Source organism: Ranitomeya imitator, chromosome 1, assembly GCF_032444005.1.
Source record: "Ranitomeya imitator isolate aRanImi1 chromosome 1, aRanImi1.pri, whole genome shotgun sequence".
Classification (NCBI taxonomy): domain Eukaryota; kingdom Metazoa; phylum Chordata; class Amphibia; order Anura; family Dendrobatidae; genus Ranitomeya; species Ranitomeya imitator.
In genome coordinates, this window is record NC_091282.1 from 128,837,171 (window position 1) to 128,849,069 (window position 11,899).

Below are 11,899 nucleotides of genomic sequence, written 5' to 3' on the forward strand. Positions count from 1 at the left end.
GATCGCTTTCTAGTCCGATTTTTGTGAGACTGTATGAGCAAAAAACAACAATTCAGGAATTCTTATCGGAGGGGCGTTTTTATGTCATTCTGCGTGTGGTAAAATTGATAAGGCAGTTTTATTCTACGGGTCAGTACGATTACAGCGATACCACAGTTATATCGTTTTTTCATGTTTTGGTGCTTTTACACAATAAAAACTATTTTATAGAGAAAATTATTTTTGCATCGCTTTATTCTGAAAGCTATAACTTTTTAATTTTTCCACTGATGGAGCTGTTTGATGGATTTTTTTTTTGTGGGACAAAATGATGTTTTCAGCGGTACCATTATTTATGTTCGTCTTTTTGATCGCGTTTTATTCCACTTTTTGTTTGACAGTATGATGATAAAGCATTGTTTTTTACCTTATATAAAAAAAATGGACGCTTGCAGCAGTGTCCCTCTATATTAGCCCAATTATAAGTGCCCTATCACTGTCCCAATACATTTATAATTCAATGTTTTCAGAATTTATTGGATTACACAAGAAAATCATAGTGTATAACTGTGCCATAAATAGTAGATTCCGGTAAAATTACTAGATAAAACCATCCATATAGTCCTTGTATAACTTTGGAATACATCTTATCCAAAATAAAACAATACATTACCAAATAAAGCAAGGAAAAGCCAACCAATCCCAATCTTCCAATTAATGAATCTGAGTAAAATTGTCCAGCTATTCACTAAACTAATTGTTGATTATGATCAGGGAACAGGTAGTGAAAACAAATAGATAATATTCACACATTGTACTTACCAAAAGGAGAATTTCTACCAAGAGAAAAGTAATAGCATTGAGCTCATCCTTCCAAGAAACTTTAGAGATCTATGATGCTCAGCAGTTCTTCCTCACAATCACATGACAGTCATGAAGAGGAAGGAAAATTTCCTGGTATGGGTTGGTTTCAGCAAAAGAGGAGAGAAGTACGATATAATTAGCAACACCTATAAAAGTTCAATATATTATTAACAGGATTACATCATCCAGAGAACGACTTTTGGACTCCGGGAGAACTACGGAGAGTGGAGGGGGAATAATCTTGTTTGTAAATAGGAAAATATGTGATATGGGTCTGTGATTTTTTGATTTTTTTGACTTGAAAAATGCTGGCAAAGCTCTTAAAGAGGTTGTCTACATGTGGGTAAGTATATCGTCAAGATGAATATTTATAAGATGTAACCATAATACCCATAGGAAATCACATCAAGACAGGTAAGCTTATCATAATTGGTATACCAAAAGACCAAATGGGTCAGCCAGAGAAAAAATAAATAAATATATATATATATATATATATATATATATATGTCAATACTTTTGGCCATGACTGTGTATGTATGTATATATATATATATATATATATATATATATATATATATATATATATATAGTCATGGCCAAAAGTATTGCCACCCCTGCAATTCTGCCAGATAATACGCATTTTCTTCCTGAAAATGATTGCAAGCACAAATTCTTTGTTGTTATTATTATCTTCATTTAATTTGTCTTAAATGAAAAAACACAAAAAGAATTGTCCTAAAGCCAAATTGGATATAATTCCACACCAGACATAAAAAAGGGGGTGGACAAAAGTATTGGCACTGTTCGAAAAATCATGTGATGCTTCTCTAATTTGTGTAATTAACAGCACTTGTAACTTACCTGTGGCACCTAACAGGTGTTGGCAATAACTAAATCACACTTGCAGCCAGTTGACATGGATTAAAGTTGACTCAACCTCTGTCCTGTGTCCTTGTCTGTACCACATTGAGCATGGAGAAAAGAAAGAAGACCAAAGAACTGTGTGAGGACTTGAGAAACCAAATTGTGAGGAAGCATGAGCAATCTCAAGGCTACAAGTCCATCTCCAAACACCTGAATGTTCCTGTGTCTACCGTGCGCAGTGTCATCAAGAAGTTTAAAGCCCATGGCACTGTGGCTAACCTCCCTAGATGTGGATGGAAAAGAAAAATTGACAAGAGATTTCAACGCAAGATTGTGCGGATGTTGGATAAAGAACCTAGACTAACATCCAAACAAGTTCAAGCTGCCCTGCAGTCCGAGGGTACAACAGTGTCAACCCGTACTATCCATCGGCATCTGAATGAAAAGGGACTGTTTGGTAGGAGACCCAGGAAGACCCCACTTCTTACCCAGAGACATAAAAAAGCCAGGCTGGAGTTTGCCAAAACTTACCTGAAAAAGCCTAAAACGTTTTGGAAGAATGTTCTCTGGTCAGATGAGACAAAAGTAGAGCTTTTTGGGCAAAGGCATCAACATAGAGTTTACAGGAGAAAAAAAGAGGCATTCAAAGAAAATAACACGGTCCCTACACAATAGTGGAGAGAGCATGTGTGGTCAAAATGAATAATCTAGGTTGCCCAGTGGTGAACTAAATGCATAATGGTATATAGTGGATGAAAGCCTAGTACACTGACCTGAGTGGCTGATACCAACCTCCTCTTGGTGTGGCGCTGGGGTGTCCTGCTTCCTGGAAGTGTGTGGGCTAATGTGAGCATTGTAGCTCCATTTATAATGCCTGCTGGCCATAAAGTGAGGTCATGTCAGGGCGAGCTGTGGAGCGCAGAGTGCGAGCTGCATGGATTGTGTCTAGGAGTCAGATGTGATGCAATGGCCACACCAAGAGGAGGTTGGTAACTTGCCCACAATCTACATTTCCTTCCATACCACACAGACCTCGTTTCTCCTTACTAAGGATTCCCCCTCTTATCCCCCCTTTTCTACCCGCAGCCCCTTTTGGGACCTAATTTCAAATTTTCAAACAGTATCAGCTACTCAGGTCAGTGTACTAGGCTTTCATCCACTATATACCATTATGCATTTAGTTCACCACTGGGCAACATAGATTATTCATTTTGACCACACATACTCTCTCCACTATTGTGTCTCTGGTCCTAAATCTCGCGGTACAAAACCATCCATATACTGTGTATATCCACTGGCAAACCAGGGAAAGGACTTGCAGTGCATCTATTGTACCTTCAAAAAGATCCTTCACCTCAAGGGGACTCATGGAATTTTTATTAGTGATTATAGTTGTGTATATATAGTTGTAAATATTAATTTCACGCATTATGCTCTATGTACATAAACACTAATTGTATTTTATGTTTACTTGCAGTTTGAGAAAGACCCGGAACTGGGTCGAAACGTCACTTTCAGGGGTGTATGCAGCATCAATAGTAAAAAGATCTACTGTTACAAATAATAATAATTAAAAAAAAAAACCGTTATTCTCACCCTCCGACGTGTCGCCCTGTCCTCGGCAGTGCAAACGGCAGGTTCCAGTGCTAAGAATGCTATGCGAGAAGGACCTGCCATGACGTCACGGTCATGTGACCGCGACATCATCACAGGTCCTGCGCTCATACCAACCCTGGGACCTGAAGCTGCCGCGTGCACCACACACAGGCGATAGGACTACAAGGAGCCCTCGTAAGGTGAGTATATGTTTTTTTTTTCTTTTTTAACCTGTTACATACCTAGCTGGGCAATATACTACATAGCTGGGCAATATACTACGTGACTGGCCAATATACTACGTGACTGGGCAGTATACTACGTGTCTGTGTAAGGAGGTTGCTTTCCCTGCTCCTTGCCTGGAACCACTTAGTCAGACAGCTGGGTTGTTGGGGGGAAGACTTTCTGCCCTGGACAGAGGGGACCAGGTGACTGCTGGGAGGAGAGAGGAAGAGAGAGGGGTGTCGTCAGAAAAGAGCGGGAGAGCAGAGAGAGGGCAGCGTGCCAAAGAGAGGGCAGGCTGCAGCGCCGTGTGTTGTGAATTCTGTGGCAGAGCTCCCTCCTGTGGTCACAAGTGGTACTTCGGCTGATTCTCTCTGTGAGCTTCTGTTGGTGGAGGGAAGTGGTACTGCGGCTTCTGAGTTTCCTCCCTCAGGTGATCTGGTGAGGTCGTTAGGTGCTTCTCTACTTACTCCACCTAATGCTTTGATCCTGGCTTCCTGTCAATGTTCCAGTGTTGGACTTGCTTTTCCCTGGATCATTCCTGTGGCCTGCTGCTCTGCATAGCTAAGTTCTTCTTTGCTATTTGTTTGCTATTTTTTCTGTCCAGCTTGTCTAATTTGTTGCTGGAAGCTCTGGGACGCAAAGGGTGTACCTCCGTGCCGTTAGTTCGGTACGGAGGGTCTTTTTGCCCCCTTTGCGTGGTTTTCTTTAGGGTTTTGTGTAGACCGCAAAGTTGCCTTTTCTATCCTCGCTCTGTTAAGAAAGTCGGGCCTCACTTTGCTGAATCTATTTCATCTCTACGTTTGTCTTTTCATCTTAACTCACAGTCATTATATGTGGGGGGCTGCCTTTTCCTTTGGGGTATTTCTCTGAGGCAAGGTAGGCTTATTTTCTATCTTCAGGCTAGTTAGTTTCTCAGGCTGTGCCGAGTTGCATAGGCAGAGTTAGGCGCAATCCACGGCTGCCTCTAGTGTTGTTTGGAGAGGATTAGGGATTGCGGTCTGCAGAGTTCCCACGTCTCAGAGCTCGTTCTATGAGTTTGGGTTATTGTCAGATCACTGTATGTGCTCTGACCGCTATGTCCATTGTGGTACTGAATTGCCTTTCATAACAGTACAGGAAGCCAAAAGTACTAATGATTCTCAATAGAGGGAAAGGAGAAGTTCTGAGACCATTTTTTTTTCTTTGCACTGTGTTTTGCCTTTTTTTCCCCTAGACATTTGGGTGGTTCAGTACACAGGTGTAGCGATGGACATTAGAAGTCTGTCTTCATTTGTGGATCAGCTCTCGGCAAGAGTACAAAAGATTCAAGACACTATTGATCAGAAATCTATGTTAGAACCAAGAATTCCTATTCCTGATTTGTTTTTTGGAGATAGAACTAAGTTTCTGAGTTTCAAAAATAATTGTAAATTATTTCTGGCCTTGAAACCTCGCTCCTCTGGTGATCCAGTTCAACAGGTTTTGATTGTTATTTCTTTTTTGCGCGGCGACCCTCAGGACTGGGCATTTTCTCTTGCGTCAGGAGATCCTGCATTGAGTAATATCGATGCGTTTTTCCTGGCGCTCGGATTGCTGTACGATGAACCTAATTCAGTGGATCAGGCAGAGAAAAATTTGCTGGCTCTTTGTCAGGGTCAGGATGAGATAGAGGTATATTGTCAGAAATTTAGAAAGTGGTCCGTGCTCACTCAATGGAATGAATCTGCGCTGGCAGCTATGTTCAGAAAGGGTCTCTCTGAAGCCCTTAAGGATGTCATGGTGGGATTTCCTATGCCTGCTGGTTTGAATGAGTCTATGTCTTTGGCCATTCAGATCGGTCGACGCTTGCGTGAGCGTAAATCTGTGCACCATTTGGCGGTATTACCTGAGCTTAAACCTGAGCCTATGCAGTGCGATAGGACTTTGACCAGAGTTGAACGGCAAGAACACAGACGTCTGAATGGGCTGTGTTTCTACTGTGGTGATTCCACTCATGCTATCTCTGATTGTCCTAAGCGCACTAAGCGGTTCGCTAGGTCTGCCACCATTGGTACGGTACAGTCAAAATTTCTTCTGTCCGTTACCTTGATCTGTTCTTTGTCATCGTATTCTGTCATGGCATTTGTGGATTCAGGCGCTGCCCTGAATTTGATGGACTTGGAGTATGCTAAGCGTTGTGGGTTTCTCTTAGAGCCCTTGCAGTGTCCTATTCCATTGAGAGGAATTGATGCCACGCCTTTGGCCAAGAATAAGCCTCAATACTGGACCCAGCTGACCATGTGCATGGCTCCTGCACATCAGGAGGTTATTCGCTTTCTGGTGTTGCATAATCTGCATGATGTGGTCGTGTTGGGGTTGCCATGGCTACAAGCCCACAATCCAGTATTAGATTGGAAATCCATGTCGGTGTCCAGCTGGGGTTGTCAGAGGGTACATGGTGATGTTCCATTTCTGTCAATTTCGTCATCCACCCCTTCTGAGGTTCCAGAGTTCTTGTCTGATTACCGGGATGTATTTGATGAGCCCAAGTCCGATGCCCTACCTCCGCATAGGGATTGTGATTGTGCTATCAATTTGATTCCTGGTAGTAAATTCCCAAAAGGTCGACTGTTTAATTTATCCGTGCCTGAGCACGCCGCTATGCGCAGTTATGTGAAGGAATCCCTGGAGAAGGGGCATATTCGCCCGTCATCGTCACCATTAGGAGCAGGGTTCTTTTTTGTAGAAAGCAAAGAAAGAAAATCCAGCTCAACGAGACAGTGAAAAGTAAAAACTTGGTACTTTATTCACTTCATGTAGAAGCAGAGGATAAAAACATCAGCACAATAAGGATAAGGACACTATCTATCTACGCGTTTCAGGTGGCAAAGCACCCTTAATCATGATATCATGATTAAGGGTGCTTTGCCACCTGAAGCGCGTAGATAGATAGTGTCCTTATCCTTATTGTGCTGATGTTTTTATCCTCTGCTTCTACATGAAGTGAATAAAGTACCAAGTTTTTAATTTTCACTGTCTCGTTGAGCTGGATTTTCTTTCTTTGCTTTTTGGATTTCCCACGCCTTGACACAGCGTTTCCGTGCTCCGAGTGGAACTGTTAATATGGTGAGCTGGATTTTCTTTTTCTTTTTTGTAGCCAAGAAGGATGGTTCGCTGAGACCTTGTATAGATTACCGCCTTCTAAATAAGATCACGGTTAAATTTCAGTAGCCCTTGCCATTGTTATCTGATTTGTTTGCTCGGATTAAGGGGGCTAGTTGGTTCACCAAGATAGATCTTCGTGGTGCGTATAATCTGGTGCGAATCAGGCGAGGAGATGAATGGAAAACTGCATTTAATACGCCCGAGGGTCATTTTGAGTATCTAGTGATGCCATTCGGACTTGCCAATGCTCCATCAGTGTTTCAGTCCTTTATGCATGACATCTTCCGAGAGTACCTGGATAAATTCCTGATTGTGTACTTGGATGACATTTTGGTCTTCTCGGATGATTGGGAGTCTCATGTGAAGCAGGTCAGAACAGTCTTTCAGGTCCTGCGTGCTAATTCTTTGTTTGTGAAGGGATCAAAGTGTCTCTTTGGTGTGCAGAATGTTTCATTTTTGGGGTTCATCTTTTCCCCTTCTACTATCCAGATGGATCCTGTTAAGGTCCAAGCCATCCATGATTGGACTCAGCCGACATCTCTGAAAAGTCTGCAAAAGTTCCTGGGCTTTGCTAATTTTTATCGTCGCTTCATCTGCAATTTTTCTAGTATTGCCAAACCATTGACCGATTTGACCAAGAAGGGTGCTGATTTGGTCAATTGGTCTTCTGCTGCTGTGGAAGCTTTTCAAGAGTTGAAGCGTCGTTTTTCTTCTGCCCCTGTGTTGTGTCAACCAGATGTTTCTCTTCCGTTCCAGGTCGAGGTTGATGCTTCTGAGATTGGAGCAGGGGCTGTTTTGTCGCAGAGAGGTTCTGATTGCTCAGTGATGAAACCATGCGCTTTTTTTTCCAGGAAGTTTTCGCTTGCTGAGCGAAATTATGATGTGGGTAACCGAGAGTTGCTGGCCATGAAGTGGGCATTCGAGGAGTGGCGTCATTGGCTTGAAGGAGCTAAGCATCGCGTGGTGGTATTGACTGATCATAAGAACTTGACTTATCTTGAGTCTGCTAAGCGGTTGAATCCTAGACAGGCTCGTTGGTCGCTGTTTTTTGCCCGTTTTGACTTTGTGATTTCGTACCTTCCGGGCTCTAAAAATGTGAAGGCAGATGCTCTGTCTAGGAGTTTTGTGCCCGACTCTCCGGGTTTGTCTGAGCCGGCGGGTATCCTCAAGGAAGGAGTAATTGTGTCTGCCATCTCCCCTGATTTGCGGCGGGTGCTGCAAAAATTTCAGGCTAATAAACCTGATCGTTGTCCAGCGGAGAGACTGTTTGTCCCTGATAGGTGGACCAATAAAGTTATCTCTGAGGTTCATTGTTCGGTGTTGGCTGGTCATCCTGGAATCTTTGGTACCAGAGAGTTAGTGGCTAGATCCTTTTGATGGCCGTCTCTGTCGCGGGATGTGCGTGCTTTTGTGCAGTCCTGTGGGATTTGTGCTCGGGCTAAGCCCTGCTGTTCTCGTGCCAGTGGGTTGCTTTTGCCCTTGCCGGTCCCGAAGAGGCCTTGGACACATATCTCTATGGATTTTATTTCTGATCTTCCCGTTTCTCAAAAGATGTCAGTCATTTGGGTGGTCTGTGATCGCTTTTCTAAGATGGTCCATCTGGTACCCTTGTCTAAATTGCCTTCCTCCTCTGATTTGGTGCCATTGTTCTTCCAGCATGTGGTTCGTTTACATGGCATTCCAGAGAATATCGTTTCTGACAGAGGTTCCCAGTTTGTTTCAAGGTTTTGGCGAGCCTTTTGTGGTAGGATGGGCATTGACTTGTCTTTTTCCTCGGCTTTCCATCCTCAGACTAATGGCCAGACCGAACGAACCAATCAGACCTTGGAAACATATCTGAGATGCTTTGTTTCTGCCGATCAGGATGACTGGGTGTCCTTTTTGCCTTTGGCTGAGTTCGCCCTTAATAATCGGGCCAGCTCGGCTACCTTGGTTTCACCATTTTTCTGCAATTCTGGGTTCCATCCTCTTTTCTCTTCAGGACAGGTTGAGTCTTCGGACTGTCCTGGTGTGGATACTGTGGTGGACAGGTTGCAGCAGATTTGGACTCATGTTGTGGACAATTTGACCTTGTCCCAGGAGAAGGCTCAACGTTTCGCTAATCGCAGACGCCGTGTGGGTCCCCGACTTCGTGTTGGGGATCTGGTTTGGTTATCTTCTCATCATATTCCTATGAAGGTTTCCTCTCCTAAGTTTAAACCTCGTTTCATTGGTCCGTATAGGATTTCTGAGGTTCTTAATCCTGTGTCTTTTCGTCTGACCCTTCCAGATTTTTTTTCCATACATAACGTATTCCATAGGTCATTGTTGCGGAGATACGTGGCACCTATGGTTCCATCTGTTGATCCTCCTGCCCCGGTTTTGGTGGAGGGGGAATTGGAGTATATTGTGGAGAAGATATTGGATTCTCGTGTTTCTAGACGGAAACTCCAGTATCTGGTTAAATGGAAGGGTTATGCTCAGGAAGATAATTCCTGGGTTTTTGCCTCTGATGTCCATGCTCCCGATCTTGTTCGTGCCTTTCATGTGGCTCATCCTGGTCGGCCTGGGGGCTCTGGTGAGGGTTCGGTGACCCCTCCTCAAGGGGGGGTACTGTTGTGAATTCTGTGGCAGATCTCCCTCCTGTGGTCACAAGTGGTACTTCGGCTGATTCTCTCTGTGAGCTTCTGTTGGTGGAGGGAAGTGGTACTGCGGCTTCTGAGTTTCCTCCCTCAGGTGATCTGGTGAGGTCGTTAGGTGCTTCTCTACTTAACTCCACCTAATGCTTTGATCCTGGCTTCCTGTCAATGTTCCAGTGTTGGACTTGCTTTTCCCTGGATCATTCCTGTGGCCTGCTGCTCTGCATAGCTAAGTTCTTCTTTGCTATTTGTTTGCTATTTTTTCTGTCCAGCTTGTCTAATTTGTTGCTGGAAGCTCTGGGACGCAAAGGGTGTACCTCCGTGCCGTTAGTTCGGTACGGAGGGTCTTTTTGCCCCCTTTGCGTGGTTTTCTTTAGGGTTTTGTGTAGACCGCAAAGTTGCCTTTTCTATCCTCGCTCTGTTAAGAAAGTCGGGCCTCACTTTGCTGAATCTATTTCATCTCTACGTTTGTCTTTTCATCTTAACTCACAGTCATTATATGTGGGGGGCTGCCTTTTCCTTTGGGGTATTTCTCTGAGGCAAGGTAGGCTTATTTTCTATCTTCAGGCTAGTTAGTTTCTCAGGCTGTGCCGAGTTGCATAGGCAGAGTTAGGCGCAATCCACGGCTGCCTCTAGTGTTGTTTGGAGAGGATTAGGGATTGCGGTCTGCAGAGTTCCCACGTCTCAGAGCTCGTTCTATGATTTTGGGTTATTGTCAGATCACTGTATGTGCTCTGACTGCTATGTCCATTGTGGTACTGAATTGCCTTTCATAACAGCCGTGCTCCCCTAAAAGTAGTGCTCCCTGTGAGGGCACTGAGGCTGAGATACCCAACATAGTGAAGGCTGTATGTGAGGGTGTAGACTCGGAAGCCTCCTGAATCAGAGAAGACTCTTCCCCTGACAGCGCAGAGACAGTGACCGGTGACCGCAGTGACAAGCAAAGATCCCTGAGTGTGATAAGTAACTGCCCAGTGTGTGTGTGACATTGTTACTACAGAGAAACTGCCAGGCTAACATACAGTGACTCCTGCAGCAGTGACCGAGACTGTGCTACTTCCTGATTTCAGTTTCACTTTGAGAAGAAAAGTCTGCAAAGGTTTAACCCCAGAGTCTCCAGTTCTCAGAAGACAGGAAGGACTTCAGACTCTTCAAGTGCTGCTGGTGACTGTACCCACATTGGAATAAGGACCCTCCAGTCAGTATCTCCCTGGACTGATAAGTTACAAGAACACTCGGTTTTTTTTTTCATTTCTATTATGCTTAACTGTTTCATAGGTTCAGTTAACTTGTTGTGTACTGTTATACTATTTGCTTTATCTTTACTAATCCCCTGTTTACTCCCTGCGAGGAGAATCTTACTCCTGTTAATAAATCCCCTTCAACAGTTGGTCTGTCTCTTCCGTGGTGACATACTCTACCCTGCACTTTATTACATTTGTGCTGTATACTACATGGCTCTGTGCTGTATACTACGTGGCTGTGCAATATACTACGTGGCTGTGCAATATACTACGTGGCTGTGCAATATACTACGTGGCTGTGCAATATACTACGTGGCTGTGCAATATACTACGTGGCTGTGCAATATGCTACGTCACTGGGCAATATGCTACGTCGCTGGGCAATATACTACGTGGCTGGGCAATAGACTATGTCACTGGGCAATATACTATGTAACTGGGCAATATACTACGTGACTGGGCAATATACTACGTGGCTGAGCAATATACTACGTGGCTGGGCAATATACTACGTCGCTGGGCAATATACTACGTCGCTGGGCAATATGCTACGTCACTGGGCAATATACTACGTGATTGGGCAATATACTACGTGGCTGGGCAATATACTACGTCGCTGGGCAATAGACTACGTCACTGGGCAATAGACTACATAGCTGGGCAATATACTACGTGACTGGGCAATATACTACGTGACTGGGCAATATACTACGTGGATGGGCAATATACTACGTGGGGTGTGCAATATACTATGTGGACATGCACATTCTAGAATACCCGATGCGTTAGAATCAGGCCACCATCTAGTGCATATATAGGGCCGTATTTGCCATTAGGCACTTGAGGGCACGTGCCTAGGGCGGCAAGATGCGGGGGGCGCACTTGAGCAAGGTTTTTTTATATATATATAAAGTCCGGGGTCAAGCGCCCCCCCCCCCCCCTCCCGCCCTCTCCCTGCTCCCTGAAGATTTCATACTCGCCCTCTTCCAGCGGTGCCTGCTGCAACTCTGTGTCAGCGCCGGCAGCTCGTCCTGTTCTTAGTGGTCATGTGGTACCGCTCATTAAGATGATGAATATGGACGCATATTCATCACCTTAATGAGCGGTACCACGTGACCGCTCATACAGGAAGGAAGACACTGTGGGGACAGAGATGCCGGGAAGTTCAGCGCCGCATGGTGAGAGAAAGGTGAGTATGACAGGGGAGGATGGGGGGAGGATGGAGGAAGATGGAGGAGGACAGGGGAGGATGATGGAGGAGTCATGTTTACAGGGTGGAAACATGGGGAAGTCATGCATACAGGAGGGGGGGAGGGAATATGAGCCATGCATACAGGAGGGGGGGAATATGAGCCATGTATACAGGAGGGGGGGAGGGAATAT

The 11,899-nt window shown here is 44.6% G+C and overlaps 1 protein-coding gene across 3 annotated transcripts in view; it reads right to left on the reverse strand.

Moving 5' to 3' along the window:
- Nucleotides 1-900, reverse strand: part of LOC138664219 (baculoviral IAP repeat-containing protein 1-like) — a 126,792-nt gene extending 125,892 nt beyond the window's left edge. For all 3 annotated transcript variants that reach the window (XR_011318307.1, XM_069750722.1, XM_069750733.1), the window contains exon 1: nt 802-900. The gene's annotated coding sequence lies outside the window, so the exon portion shown is untranslated. The remainder of the gene's footprint in view (nt 1-801) is intronic.
- Nucleotides 901-11,899: the final 10,999 nt, after the last annotated feature.